The sequence below is a fragment of the Phodopus roborovskii genome, unplaced genomic scaffold (assembly GCF_943737965.1).
Source record: "Phodopus roborovskii unplaced genomic scaffold, PHOROB, whole genome shotgun sequence".
Lineage (NCBI taxonomy): Eukaryota > Metazoa > Chordata > Mammalia > Rodentia > Cricetidae > Phodopus > Phodopus roborovskii.
Genome location: NW_026126598.1, coordinates 4,974,514 through 4,986,660, shown reverse-complemented (window position 1 = coordinate 4,986,660; position 12,147 = coordinate 4,974,514).

Below are 12,147 nucleotides of genomic sequence, written 5' to 3'. Positions count from 1 at the left end.
TTTGGTTGCCAGAACGCATGCAAAAAGTGGTATAGTGGTGGGTGCTTATACTCCTGACCTCTAAAAGTAGAGACAATATTGATCTGTTGGATTCAATGGCCAGCCACCCTGATTAGTTGGGGGAGTTCTAGGCCAGTGAAAGGCCCTATGATAGGCTGACACTTGAGAAATACCACCAGAAGTTCTTTGGCATGCATATGCACACTTGCCATATCAGCTCCATCTAAGTCTTCCCAAGGAACCAATGCCCTTTAACACTGTGAGTCAGCATCTTGGGACCCCTATAAGTCACTGTCTATTGCTGTGAAGAGATACCATGACCGTGACAAGTGACAGCTCTTAAAAAGGACATTTAAATGTGGCTCGCTTACAGTTCAGAGGTTCAGTCCATTAACATCAAGGTGGGACATGGCAGTGTGCAGGCAGAGTCTTACCTCTTGCAGGCAACAGGAAGTCAACTGTAATACTGGGGGTAGCTTGAGCATAGGAGTACTCAAAGCCCACCCCCACAGTGACACACTTCTTCCAACAAGGCCACACCTACTCCAACAAGGCCACACTTCCTAATAGTGCCACTCCCTTTGGGGGCCATTTTCTTTCAAACCTCTACAAACACATATTTCTATAGATACATGAATGACATCATGAAGGCTGCAGTTTGGAACTCGTATCTGTGATGTGGTTGTTACTTCTTCCCCTATGCAGCTTGCTGTCTGAGCCTTTACTGATTGGCTCACAGATGTAGCCTTCTGCTGTCCCTCCAGCCTTATTTGTGGGTAATAAGTTGTTTTGGTGTAACTTGTTGCATGGGTGTTTTATGCCTCACTGGGTTCAGACACACTGACAGCCAGTGCACAGTTAATGCGTCTCACATTGATCTTTTGTGGCCTCTGTGTCTTGCTGTGCTTTGGAGGTCACCACTGGCAAGTCCCTCAGGCCAGGTCCCACAATTTATGTTGTGTTTTCTAGCTTTATTGGAACAATTTTTTGGGAGGGGATGGCATAAATGTGGTGATACCTTGTTAAAGTATAATCCAATACCTCTGTCTCATGTCAGAAGAGCCATCTGATATGGAACAGAAGAAAAACAAATATTTAGAACTATTGTATTGCTACTAATCTCATAATTTTTGTCATGGTATTAATGGTCATATAGAGTATTAACCAATTCTAGAAAGAGGCTTCACCTATCTTCATGTACACAATTGCAGGTTTAAGTTTCTCAGTTTTCTTCAGTGAACCATGACCACCCCTAACAGTGATCTTTCAAGTCTCCAAAAGAAGGATGGGGTCCCACAATGATAATTTCACCAGGACTATGACAACACCATTATGCTAAACACCACCACCAAAGATCAGCTTTAGACTACAAACTAATAACAATTTCGAGGTGGCTAACTGAGGTGATCCAGCCTCGCAGACTACTTTAGCCAGCATTTGAAACAAGTACTACACTTGCTCATTACACAGAGACTGAACAACAAATGATACAGCTTAACCCCAATTTTCTTTTCAGGATCCCCTAAAGATGCCGAAGCCCCCAGACATAAGGAAGTAACTTTGAGAACATGATGCCCACATTCCCAAGAGGTGGGGTGGGTGGTTTTTGATCACTCATTGGGTTATGAATATTTGTCATTGTTTAGGGTGATTGGTTACAAAATGTTGTTGCTTATGATCAGAAAGGAAGTTGAACAAAGGGGATTATATTCAAAGTTTTTGTTTTGGAAAAAAATCCAGATATGACAGGACAAAAAGGGTAGATTATTGAATCTACTCTAAAAAGAATAAAAGGGGGTATAGATATGATAAGATGAAAAGGTAGATTATTGAATCTACTCTTAAAAGCAATTACTAGTTTTAAATATTTTACATTGGATTGGACTTCTGTATATGATATACAGATGTTGTATATTGGTACAAATTTGAGATTAATTTTGCTAATACATACTGCACATCTGTTTCTATTATTGTTCAAGGTATTTTACCTATACAGCTCATTTAACTATAATACAGTGGGCAAACTCTCCAGCTTTGCTTGCTTTTTTAATTTTTGGAGATAGAGTCTCATGTGAATGAAAAAAAAAAATAAAAGGAAGACATGACTGCTCCTAAGGGGTTGAAGTTTTTATTATAGATGTAAAGGAGAGCACGGACAGAAACAGAGGCATCTGGGAGAGTCCCGAGTAGACATGACTAGAAGAGAGCCAGGAGGCCAAGAGGCAAAAAAAAAAAAAAAAAAATGGTTGGGATAAGTTTAGGGCAGGAGGCCAGGATATGCGGTGGAATATTCCTTTACACTGTGTGACTATATGTTGCTGTGATTAGTTAATAAAGAAGCTGACTGGTTAGGGGTGGGGGCAGAGTCAAGAGTAGCAAGCATATGCAAAGAGAAGCAAGATGGGCATGCTGTATTGAGAAAAAGAAAGGGTACCAAGCCATGTGGCAAAGTATAGATACAAATATGGGTTATTTGAAAATGTAAGAGTTAGCTAATAACAAACTTGAGCTATTGGCCTGTCATTTATAACTAGTAGTAAGCCTCTATGTGATTACTTGGGAGCAGTTTTTGGGATAGAGAGTTCCATTTACAGTATGCCAGCTGGGAGGACCCTGGAATAGGTAGGGCCTGAGGGATACTGGGAGAACCTGGCAGCCTGCATCAGCTTTGATATGTTAATAGGCACCTCAGCTGTTGAAACCTAACATTATGTAGTAGCCCAGGTTGATTTCAAACTTCTTATGGCCAGTGGTGGTGGTGGCAGTAGTGGCACATGCCTTTAATCCCAGCACTCAGGAGGCAGAGGGAGGCTGAGTGGATTTCTGTGAGTTTGAGGCCAGCCTGGTCTACATAGAGAGTTCCAGGACAGGTTTCAAAGCTGCAGAGAAACCCTGTCTCAAAAAACAAAGACAAAACCCAAAACAAACTTGTTATATGTAGCCAAGGATTACTTATCTTGAATTTCTGATCTTTTTGCCTCTATCTCCTGAGTGCTGGGTTTATAGGGGTGTGACACCACACCTGGTTTATATGGTCTTGGAGATGGAACCCAGAGGCTCATACATACACAACAAGTACTTTACAAACTGAACTGTATCCCTAGCCCTTCATTTGTGTCTACAACTTTAGAGACCTAGATTAAACCACACCCCTGGAGCTTGCTAAAGTTGTTGCTTTCAGAATATGTGACCTATAGAGAGCCAGGAAGTATGGTTTTTGCGTAAAGGTGTTTGGGGCCCTTTGTCATCCTGGTGTGACCGATGAAGCTCCCAGTGGGTCATGCTCATCACAGAAACCATAGCTCATTGTGTCTGTTTTCACAAGGCTTAGCATCAAGCTAGGGAAACAGGCTAAAAGATGGGTGTTGCTACATTTTACAACTACACGCTCTTGTGTCTCCCTGGCCTGCTTTGAACTCTCCCTGTGGTGGAAGAGGCCATGAGCTTTTGATCCTCCTGCCTCTCTGTCTCAAATGCCGGGTTACAAATGTGAAACATGTCTGGCTTTATACCAGTGGTTCTCAATTTTCTAAAGCGTTGTGACCCTTTAATACAGTTCCTCATGTTGTGGTGACCCCCAACCATAATATTATTTTTGTTGCCACTTCATAACTGCAATTTTGCTACTATTATGAATCATACTGCAAATATTCTGTGTTTTCTAATGGTCTTAGATGACCCTGTGAAAAGATAGTTTGACACCTCCAGCAAGGGGGTGAAGACCCAGAGTTTGAGAACCAGTGTGTTATGTGGTATTGGGGCTATAACAGAGCTTTGTGTGCTAGGCAAGTGATTCACCAGCTGAGTTCTAACTTGCTGCTTTGCTGTTTTGTTGAGACGGACAGGGTTCTTTCTAGATAGCCCAGGATGACTTTGATCTTGCCTCAGCCTCCTAAGTGCTGGAATCAGAAGCCTGTGCCACCACACACATCCACCATCATGTCCTTAAAAATAAAAGTGTCTTGGTTGCAATGTGCCCCGGGCTGATCTTCCTCAGCTTGGCATTTTAACAGCTTAGTTTGGAGATGAATGAAATGGAATTGTGCCAGATACAGTGGCTGCACACCGGCTGGCAAAGGGGAATTTTATTTCTGAGGTAGAGACAGGAGCTTATCTCAAATCTTCATAATGATTTCACCTTCCCCTCCCCTTCCCCCCCTCTTGTTATTTTTGAGAGTGCTAAGCCTTAGGGAAAGATAACAGCAACAACAAAAATTCCAGGTCCTAACAACCACCTTAAATGTTCTCCCTTGCCCTCACGACTGATACTAGTCTTCAGATTCAGAAGCAGGCTAGAGGGAGGAGGGGAAGAAATGTAAACCTGTGCGAGCCTGTGCTCAGCTCAATTTTTCCTTTTTATAATGTCTGGGACCCCAGCTCATGGAATGGCACCACTCACCATTAAATTGTGGTTTCTCACCTCAATTAGCCTTATCTAGACATTCTCTCCCAAAGGCCTGTCTTCTAGGGGATTCTAGAGGCTGTCAATCAATATTAGGTATTACCCCACCCCACTTCATCTTTGGGTCACTGACATGAAGTTTACATTTAAATAGAAGGGAAGAGGTATGCATAATTCATCAGTCCTAGCTGGGTGGTAGTAGCACACACCTTTAATCCCAGCACTCAAGAGGTAAAGGCAGGTCGATTTCCATGAGTATGGGGCCAGCCTGGTCTACAAGGTGAGTTCCAGGACAGCCAGAGCTACACAGGGCAACCTTGTCTTGGGGGGAAAAATTAAGCAGTCTGATCAAGGGGTGATCTTGACCATCACCCACCCATGGTTGTGTTGGCTTTTGACTGTCCTGCAAGGTGGCTGACAGACAAACGTTATTGGAACTGTGTGACATCTCTGGGTTTAACTTGCCTCCTTTCTCATCTGTAAACATGTAATTCCTTTCTGGGAATCTCATGGACAAAAATAGGAAGCTCTTCACAATCAAAACACATCAAGTTCCTTTCACCCAACTTGTAGGAAGAATTTCCTTGACTCTTTTCACCTGTTTTTGCCATATTAGCCTGTCTAGTGCTCCTCAGAAACCACTCCATGCCTCATTTATGGAAACAATAACAGTTCTTCAACCATTCTTTGGACAATGTGACTTTAGACGTCACGAAGACCACATACATAGCTATTGTGAAGACAGTCAAGGTGGCTCTCTTGTGACAGGTCCACACCATGATTTAGTTGTATACTGTTTCTCTCTTTCAAATCTATGATAAAACATTTTCTTCGCTGCCCCCCCCCCCGTGTGTGTGTGTGTGTGGGGTGTACGCACACACACACACACAAACATAGTTTTTGTTTGTTTTTTGAGACAAGGTTTCTCTGTGTAACTGCCCTATCTGTCCTGAGACCAGGCTGGTCCTGGACTCACTGAGATTCATCTGCCTCAGCCTCCCTAGTGCTAGGATTAAAGGCATGGGCCACCTCTGCCCACCCTAAAATGCTTTCTTAATAAATTCCAATCCTGTTTCATAGTAGACATCCTTTTATAGGGCAAAGCCAAGAACTTAATTTTCACCTGAAGGAAGTTGTTTGGAGAGCTAGCTCCTCAGGTTCTGCACCGGCTGCACCTTCTGCTTTTGCTGATGGGAATATACAAGTCCTTTGGTCCCTTTCCAACTTAGCTGCAGTGGCAGAGCTGGATCTAACTGTAGAAGCACAGAGAGAATTAAATTCATGTCAGACTCTAAGAGAAGCTCCATTACTTATACATTGGAAGGTGGAGCAGGGAAACCCAGTTGGCTGAAAAAGCTGCCGTGACCTGCAAGTCCTGGGTCAAACCCATCTTTGAGGCTGCAGTGCTTAGTGAATTTATATGACTTGCCCTTCCACATAAGAGCCAATATCACAATGGTCACCTGAGTTTTCAAGTGGATCCCGTGTGCCCTCCACCCACCTCATCTATATAGCCTAGCGTAGCCTCAGACAAGCTGGCCTCAAACTCAGGATCAGTGCTGGGGTCATAGATGAGCATGCCTGGATCCAAAGAGCTTTCTTTAGGGTCCTGTAGAGACATTTCTTCTTTGATGTGCAGCTCTCCATAGATAAGGTGGGAAAGGGTTAGTTGGGCTCATGTTTCGGAGGTTTCAGTTCATGGCTACTTGGTCCATTGTTTCGACACAGTGGCGAGACAGAAAATAATAGCAGGGAGTGTGTCAGGAGGGGCGGAGTTGCTCACTTCTGTGGTATCTGGGACAGAGGGAGGAGCAGAGGGAAGGAGGGAGGGAGGGAGGGAGAGAGGAAAGAAGGGAGAGGATGAGAACAGAGGAGTGGAATGGGGACAATATATATTCCTTAACGGCATGTTCCTTGTGGCCTTCTTTTTCCAACTAGGCCCACTGGACAAAGTATCCACTGTATCCCAAAAGCCTGCAGTTAAGCTATGAATCCATTAATGGATTAATCCACCAAAGGACCAGAAACCTTTATCTATGATTATTGCCACAGTAGGGACCAAAACTTCAACACATTTAGCCTTTGAGGGTGGGGGACTGTTGGGAGATGTCGTTCTGTAAATATGTTTCTCATACTGGCTAATGAATAAAGCACTGTTGGCCAATAGGGAAGCAAGATAGACGGGACTAGGAGACAAGGAGGAAAGAGGAAGGAGGAAGGAGGAGTCAAGATGGAGAGTCTGGAGAGAGCAGGACACCAGCCGGCTCTCCGGTAAGACCACATGGAAATACATAGATTAACAGAAATGGGCTAATACTTAAGACAGAGCTAGCCGATAAGAAACTAGTACCTGGCCAACAGCATTATATCAAATACAGAGTCGCAGTGTGTTATTTGGGGCTGGTGCAACGGCGGGACAAGACCAGTGGCAGCAGAAAAACCTTACTCCTTACAGGGGACACTTCAGATCCTGTCCTAGTTTGCTCTCTGTTGCTGTGATAAACACCACAACCAAAAACAACCACGGGAGGGAAAGGTTTATTGGGCTTACATGTTAGTGTCTCTCATGGAGGGAAGCCAAGGCAGACACCCAAGCCAGGCAGGAATGGAAACAGAGATCAAGGAGAAACATTGCTTTCTGGCTTGACCCCAGTTCAAGTTCAACTACCTTTATTACACAACTTAGGCCCCTGCTCAGGGATGACATGGCCCACAGTGTGCAGACCTCCTGCATTAACTAGCAAGAAAATGTCCCACAAACATCTCCATAAGCCAAGCTGAGGGGAGCAATTCCTTAGTTGTGATTTTTCTCTTCCTGGGTTGACAAACAAAAACTATGACAGATACAGACCATAATACCTGTTCCAGTTTCAGGAAGGAAGACCTCAGTGAGTCCCAGGACAACCCTGGGTGGAGGACAGAGAGGCAGGCATGGTGTCCTCCCCCCACCAACTACATAACAAACCACGTGGGCCTCCTGGGGCCTTCTGACCTCAGAGTCCTCCTTTGATAACTCAGCTGGAGCCCTAGTGTGATTGGCACTGACCAATTACATTGCCTTTATGCAAATTAGAAAAGGCACTTATTGTAAGTGACATTTGAATCCTTGGTGAAGGGACAATGGGCTTCCCCTTCATCCTCTTCTCCCTTGTAGACAGTGTACAACCTGCACCACCACACAGGCTGGCCCTGACTCAGGTTTTGGGAAATGGGCTCCAACCAGCTAAAGTTAAAACAAGTTTACCCCGCACTTCCCGTGTAGAAACTCATCCACAAAAAAGGAAGCAGAGGTGTGTGCAGAGATACATGGCATACCAAATGTATTTAGAATGGTGGAAACTCGGAAGGCAAGGCAAGTGTTGGAAACAGAGGATGTGGTTTGTGAGTGATTGTATATCATGCTCGCTGCATACCAAGCAGGCATTAAAAAGCCTGTAATGTATACAAAGACACTGGAACAAAGACACTCATTACGGTGCTGAGTGAAATAAAAGATCGAGATGAATGCTTCTAGATAGGAAATTGCTTAAGTAAGTTATGGAACATCTCACAATGGGGCATGGAGCCATTAAAAATAATGAGGGCATTGAAATATAGCCATTTAGAATCATGTAATATAAAAATGCACTAAAAATGAGGCCATTTGTGTGTGTGTGCATGCACATGGGGGGAGCAGGAGTGAGCAGGTGTGTGTGTGTGTGTTTGTAAGGGGGCAGGTTTGTGTACTTGTTTACATATACACTCTCTCTGTAGTGGGCCTTATAGACAGGGTGATCAGTGCTGTCTTCAGATATGCCAACAAGGTCTTGTGAGGTCAAAACAACAACAACAACAAGGGAACTCAGAGGGCTGCAGGGAAGGCTAATGGGTAAGTGCACTTACTGCTCTTCCAGAGGATCCAAGTTCAGTTCCCAGCCCTACATCAATCTGGTGCTTACAACTGCCTGTAACTCCAGTTTTAAGGAATCTGGCTTCCTATTCTAGCCTCCATCGGCACCCACACACATGGGACTTATACAGATGAACACATGTGCACCTAAATACAAATAAAACTTTATTTAAAATGCAGCTCAGCTGGCACAGTGTCTTCCCAGCATCAAGGGCACCAGGTCTAATCCTCAGCACTAAGAGGACATGGTGCAGGCCTGTAAATCACTTTGGAAGTAGGGGCAGTAGGATAGAGAGTCTAAGGCCAGTCTCAGCTCCATAGCAAGTTGGAGGCTAGCCGGTGCTATGTGAGCTCCTGTCTCAAAGAAAAAAAAAAAAAAAGAATCCCGCAAAAGAATGAAGTTGTTTTGTTTTTTGTTTTCTCCTCATTGTCACCAGTTTGTACTTACCCCCTTTGGGCCTTAGGCCTGCCTTATTTTGGGAAATTAAAGCAACAAATAGAAGTGTAACAATTTCAGAACCATAGGCTCATGCAAGGTCCTTGGTGAAGCATCTTGGTGGTAGTGGGAAGCTACCACCTCCAAGCTCAGATGTCCACTGTGTTACACCCAAGCTGGGGACCATTGCTCAGGGTCTGACATGTTTCTTCTTCAGATCTGTAGTCCTCTCATATTTAGTCTGATTTCTTTTCTTTTTTCTTTTTTTTGAGACCAAGTCTCCCTCTGTAGCCTGGCTTGGACCTCACTATGGAGCACAAGCTGGTCTCAAACTCAAGGTCATCCTCTTGCCTTGGGATACAGGCATTAGCTAGCATCAATACACTTCTCCTCAGCAAGTTGTAACTATTGAGAACAGTCTGGGTTTCCTGGGTTGCTGGACCAGGACTGCATCTCTGAGTGTCTACACAGAGGCCTCCCATCACTGCTCTCTAACTGACCTCACATTATACTAGGATGCTAGGTTGAGGTGCATGATCCTATCTCCATGCTATTGTCTGCTCGCTCTCTATTACCCACACTCCACCAGTAATCCCCCAAACCTCTTTCCTGTCGCAGGGTCCCCCATTGCTCCTCATGCAGTGCAGGTTTCACTACCTGAGCTCCTCTGAGCTGTAACTGTCCCTACTCTCCTTGTGGTCACCGATTCTGGCAGTTTAGAGAAGCCAAGAGACGTAGTCTCCAATCCTTGTCCCTTGGGAAGGGGTGTGGTCAGTGCCATGTTCTCATCTGTAGTGGGCCAGGAAAGGTGTGGTAGGGAGCAGGGTTGAGGTCAGATGGGGAGAATGGCAAGTGGGAGGCTGGCTCAGGTGTGACTTTGTTGTTACTGGACTCCATTTCATTGGTCACTCATCTAAAAGCAGCCCAGAGTCCATAGTCCTGAGTAGTTACTAGTTAGGGGTTTTCATAACAGCTTTCAGGTACTCTGATCTCACTCCAGCACACTGCTTTGAGCCTGAGAAGACACCACCCCCTCCCCACCCTCTTTTCATGTCCCTTCCACTCCTGTAAGGCACAGACCACTGTCTGTGCAAGGACCCCGAATCCTGAGACAAGGCGGTGAAGCTGGTGACTCATCCTGGACCATCTAGAATGTTCTGGAAGTTTCTTGAATTCCACTGTGACGGGAAGCTTTCATTCTGCTTGAAGAGTTCAAAGTGTAGACAGCACTATCAGAAGGAACCTAAGTTATGCCACTATTTTTTTTTCCTTCAGAGGACAGACATAGGGCAGATGCAGAGAGTCCTAGGAGTCTCCCAGGATAGAGATGAGGCCTGACGGGTCTTGGGGCAGACATTTCATTATCAGATGCCAAGACAACCCTGCTAGGAGACATCTGTATTTCATTTTTCAACTATCTTTAGAATGTCTGTTAGAGGTGTATGTGATGCAACTGTCTCCCAGCACTCTTTGAAGAGATGAGGAATGTAGAAAGTTAAGATGGAAGGAAGAGACAAGGTGCCAGCTCTGGACAGTGCAGGGTCTCCTGGCACTAGCTCCAGCCCCTACTCTGTTGCTATGATAAACATTCTGCCCACAACCAACTTTGGGGAAGGAGAGGATTTATTTGGCTCATGCTTCCATGACATAGGCCATCACGGAGGGAAGCCAGGGCAGGAACTGAAGGCGGGAACCCAGAGGCACAAACTAATGCAGAGACTGTGGAGGAGGGCAGTTTACTGTTTGCTCCAGGCTCGTGTTCTGATATTATTCTTATTCTGCCCAGGACCACATGCTTAGGGATGGTACCACCCATAATGGGCTGGACCCTCTCACATTAATCAACAATTAAGAGGATGCCACACACACAAACATGTCCACAGGCCAGTCCGATGGGGATAATTCCTCAGTTGAAGTTCCCAGTTGATGTCCCAGGCATCACACCTGGACAGATCCTGCTCTACTCCCAACGGCCATCTCCTTGCTGTCTTTGTTTTTGCCTCTTCCCACTTCTGGAATGCTTCCTTCAGCACCTCCCTTATGAGGAGAGCATCCTTGGGTTTCTAATATCCCTGACCAGACAGTGCGGCCTTGTCTGGGAACAGAGACACAGAAGGGATCACTGCTCTGGTGTGTGTGCATGGATGCATGTGTGTGTGTGTGCATGTGTGTGTGTGAGGGGATGGTGTGGGGGCAACGGTAGAGGGAGAGTTAGAGGGAAAGTGGCTTGAGAATCACCACTGCCGGCCCTGGGAATTCTAGATGCCTAGGTGAGTCGTGTTGCTCTGAGACCACAGGCTTGCTTCCATTATGTGGACATGTGGAGATTAACGTCCCTGGCTGTTTCACCTGAGCTGTAAGTTAAGTCTCTGGCCATGGGGACTCCAGCTGCATGGTACCTGGCTTAGGCTGTGGGCTCTGGATGAGGCTTCAGTGGCTCTAGCTGCAATCAGAGGCTCCCTTAGCAGTGCCTGCATTGCTCCCTCAGCAGGGAGGCTTGTAGCAATTACCACTCCCGAGTGATGCCACACTGTTTCTTTTCTGATTTACACCAGGCAAGATGGCTTATTGGGGTCACAGGTTCATGACACAATCATGACTTTACTTCAGTCTAATGATGTTCTTGGGGATGGGAAGGGAAAGTCCTGTGGCTGGACTGGGGAAGGTGGGCCTTGGCCTTTTCATACTGGAGTGCTGGGGAGAAGGCTGGGGAGCACCAACCACCCTCTTCAGAGCCACAGGAATCTCAGGCCTCAGGGAGCACCAACCACCGTCTTCAGAGCCACGGGAGTCTCAGGCCTCAGAAGGGCCGCTCTACTGCGCAGCTCAGATCCAGTTTTCCCTCCTGAAGTGCAGACACTTGTCACAGCTTCACCATGGCTTCTTAGGAGGGAGTTTGGTGGCCCCAAGCTGGCACATGTGAGCCTATCTGGGCCTTTAGTACAAAGCAGGAAGTTGCCGGTGTGGCTGTCCATGTCCTTGACCACAGTGCTGCTGTTTATTCTGAGGCTGTCTGAGGCCTCTCCCTCTCCCCACATTCTTCTACCTTGAGATCCTAGAGAGAGTCATGCTGGGAGTGGATGAAGGCTGAGGTGGAGACACTGTTCCAAGGGCTAGGCCAGCTTGATGGGACAGTGCCCAGGACATGTACCTGTCTCCTCTTTCTCTCCACCCTCCTCCTCTTCCTTAAGATGTGTACATTTGTATGATGGACAGAGGTCAATGTCTTCTCTGGTAGCCTTCCACCTTTTTGTATTGTTTATTTTTTGAGACAGGTTTTCTCTGTGAAGCACTGGCTGCCCTGGAACTCTCTCTCTGTAGACCAGGCTGGACTCGAACTCACAGAGAATTGCCTGCTGAGTGCTGGGACTAAAGGTTTGTACCACCACTGCCCGATCTCCACCTTATTTTTGAGGCATG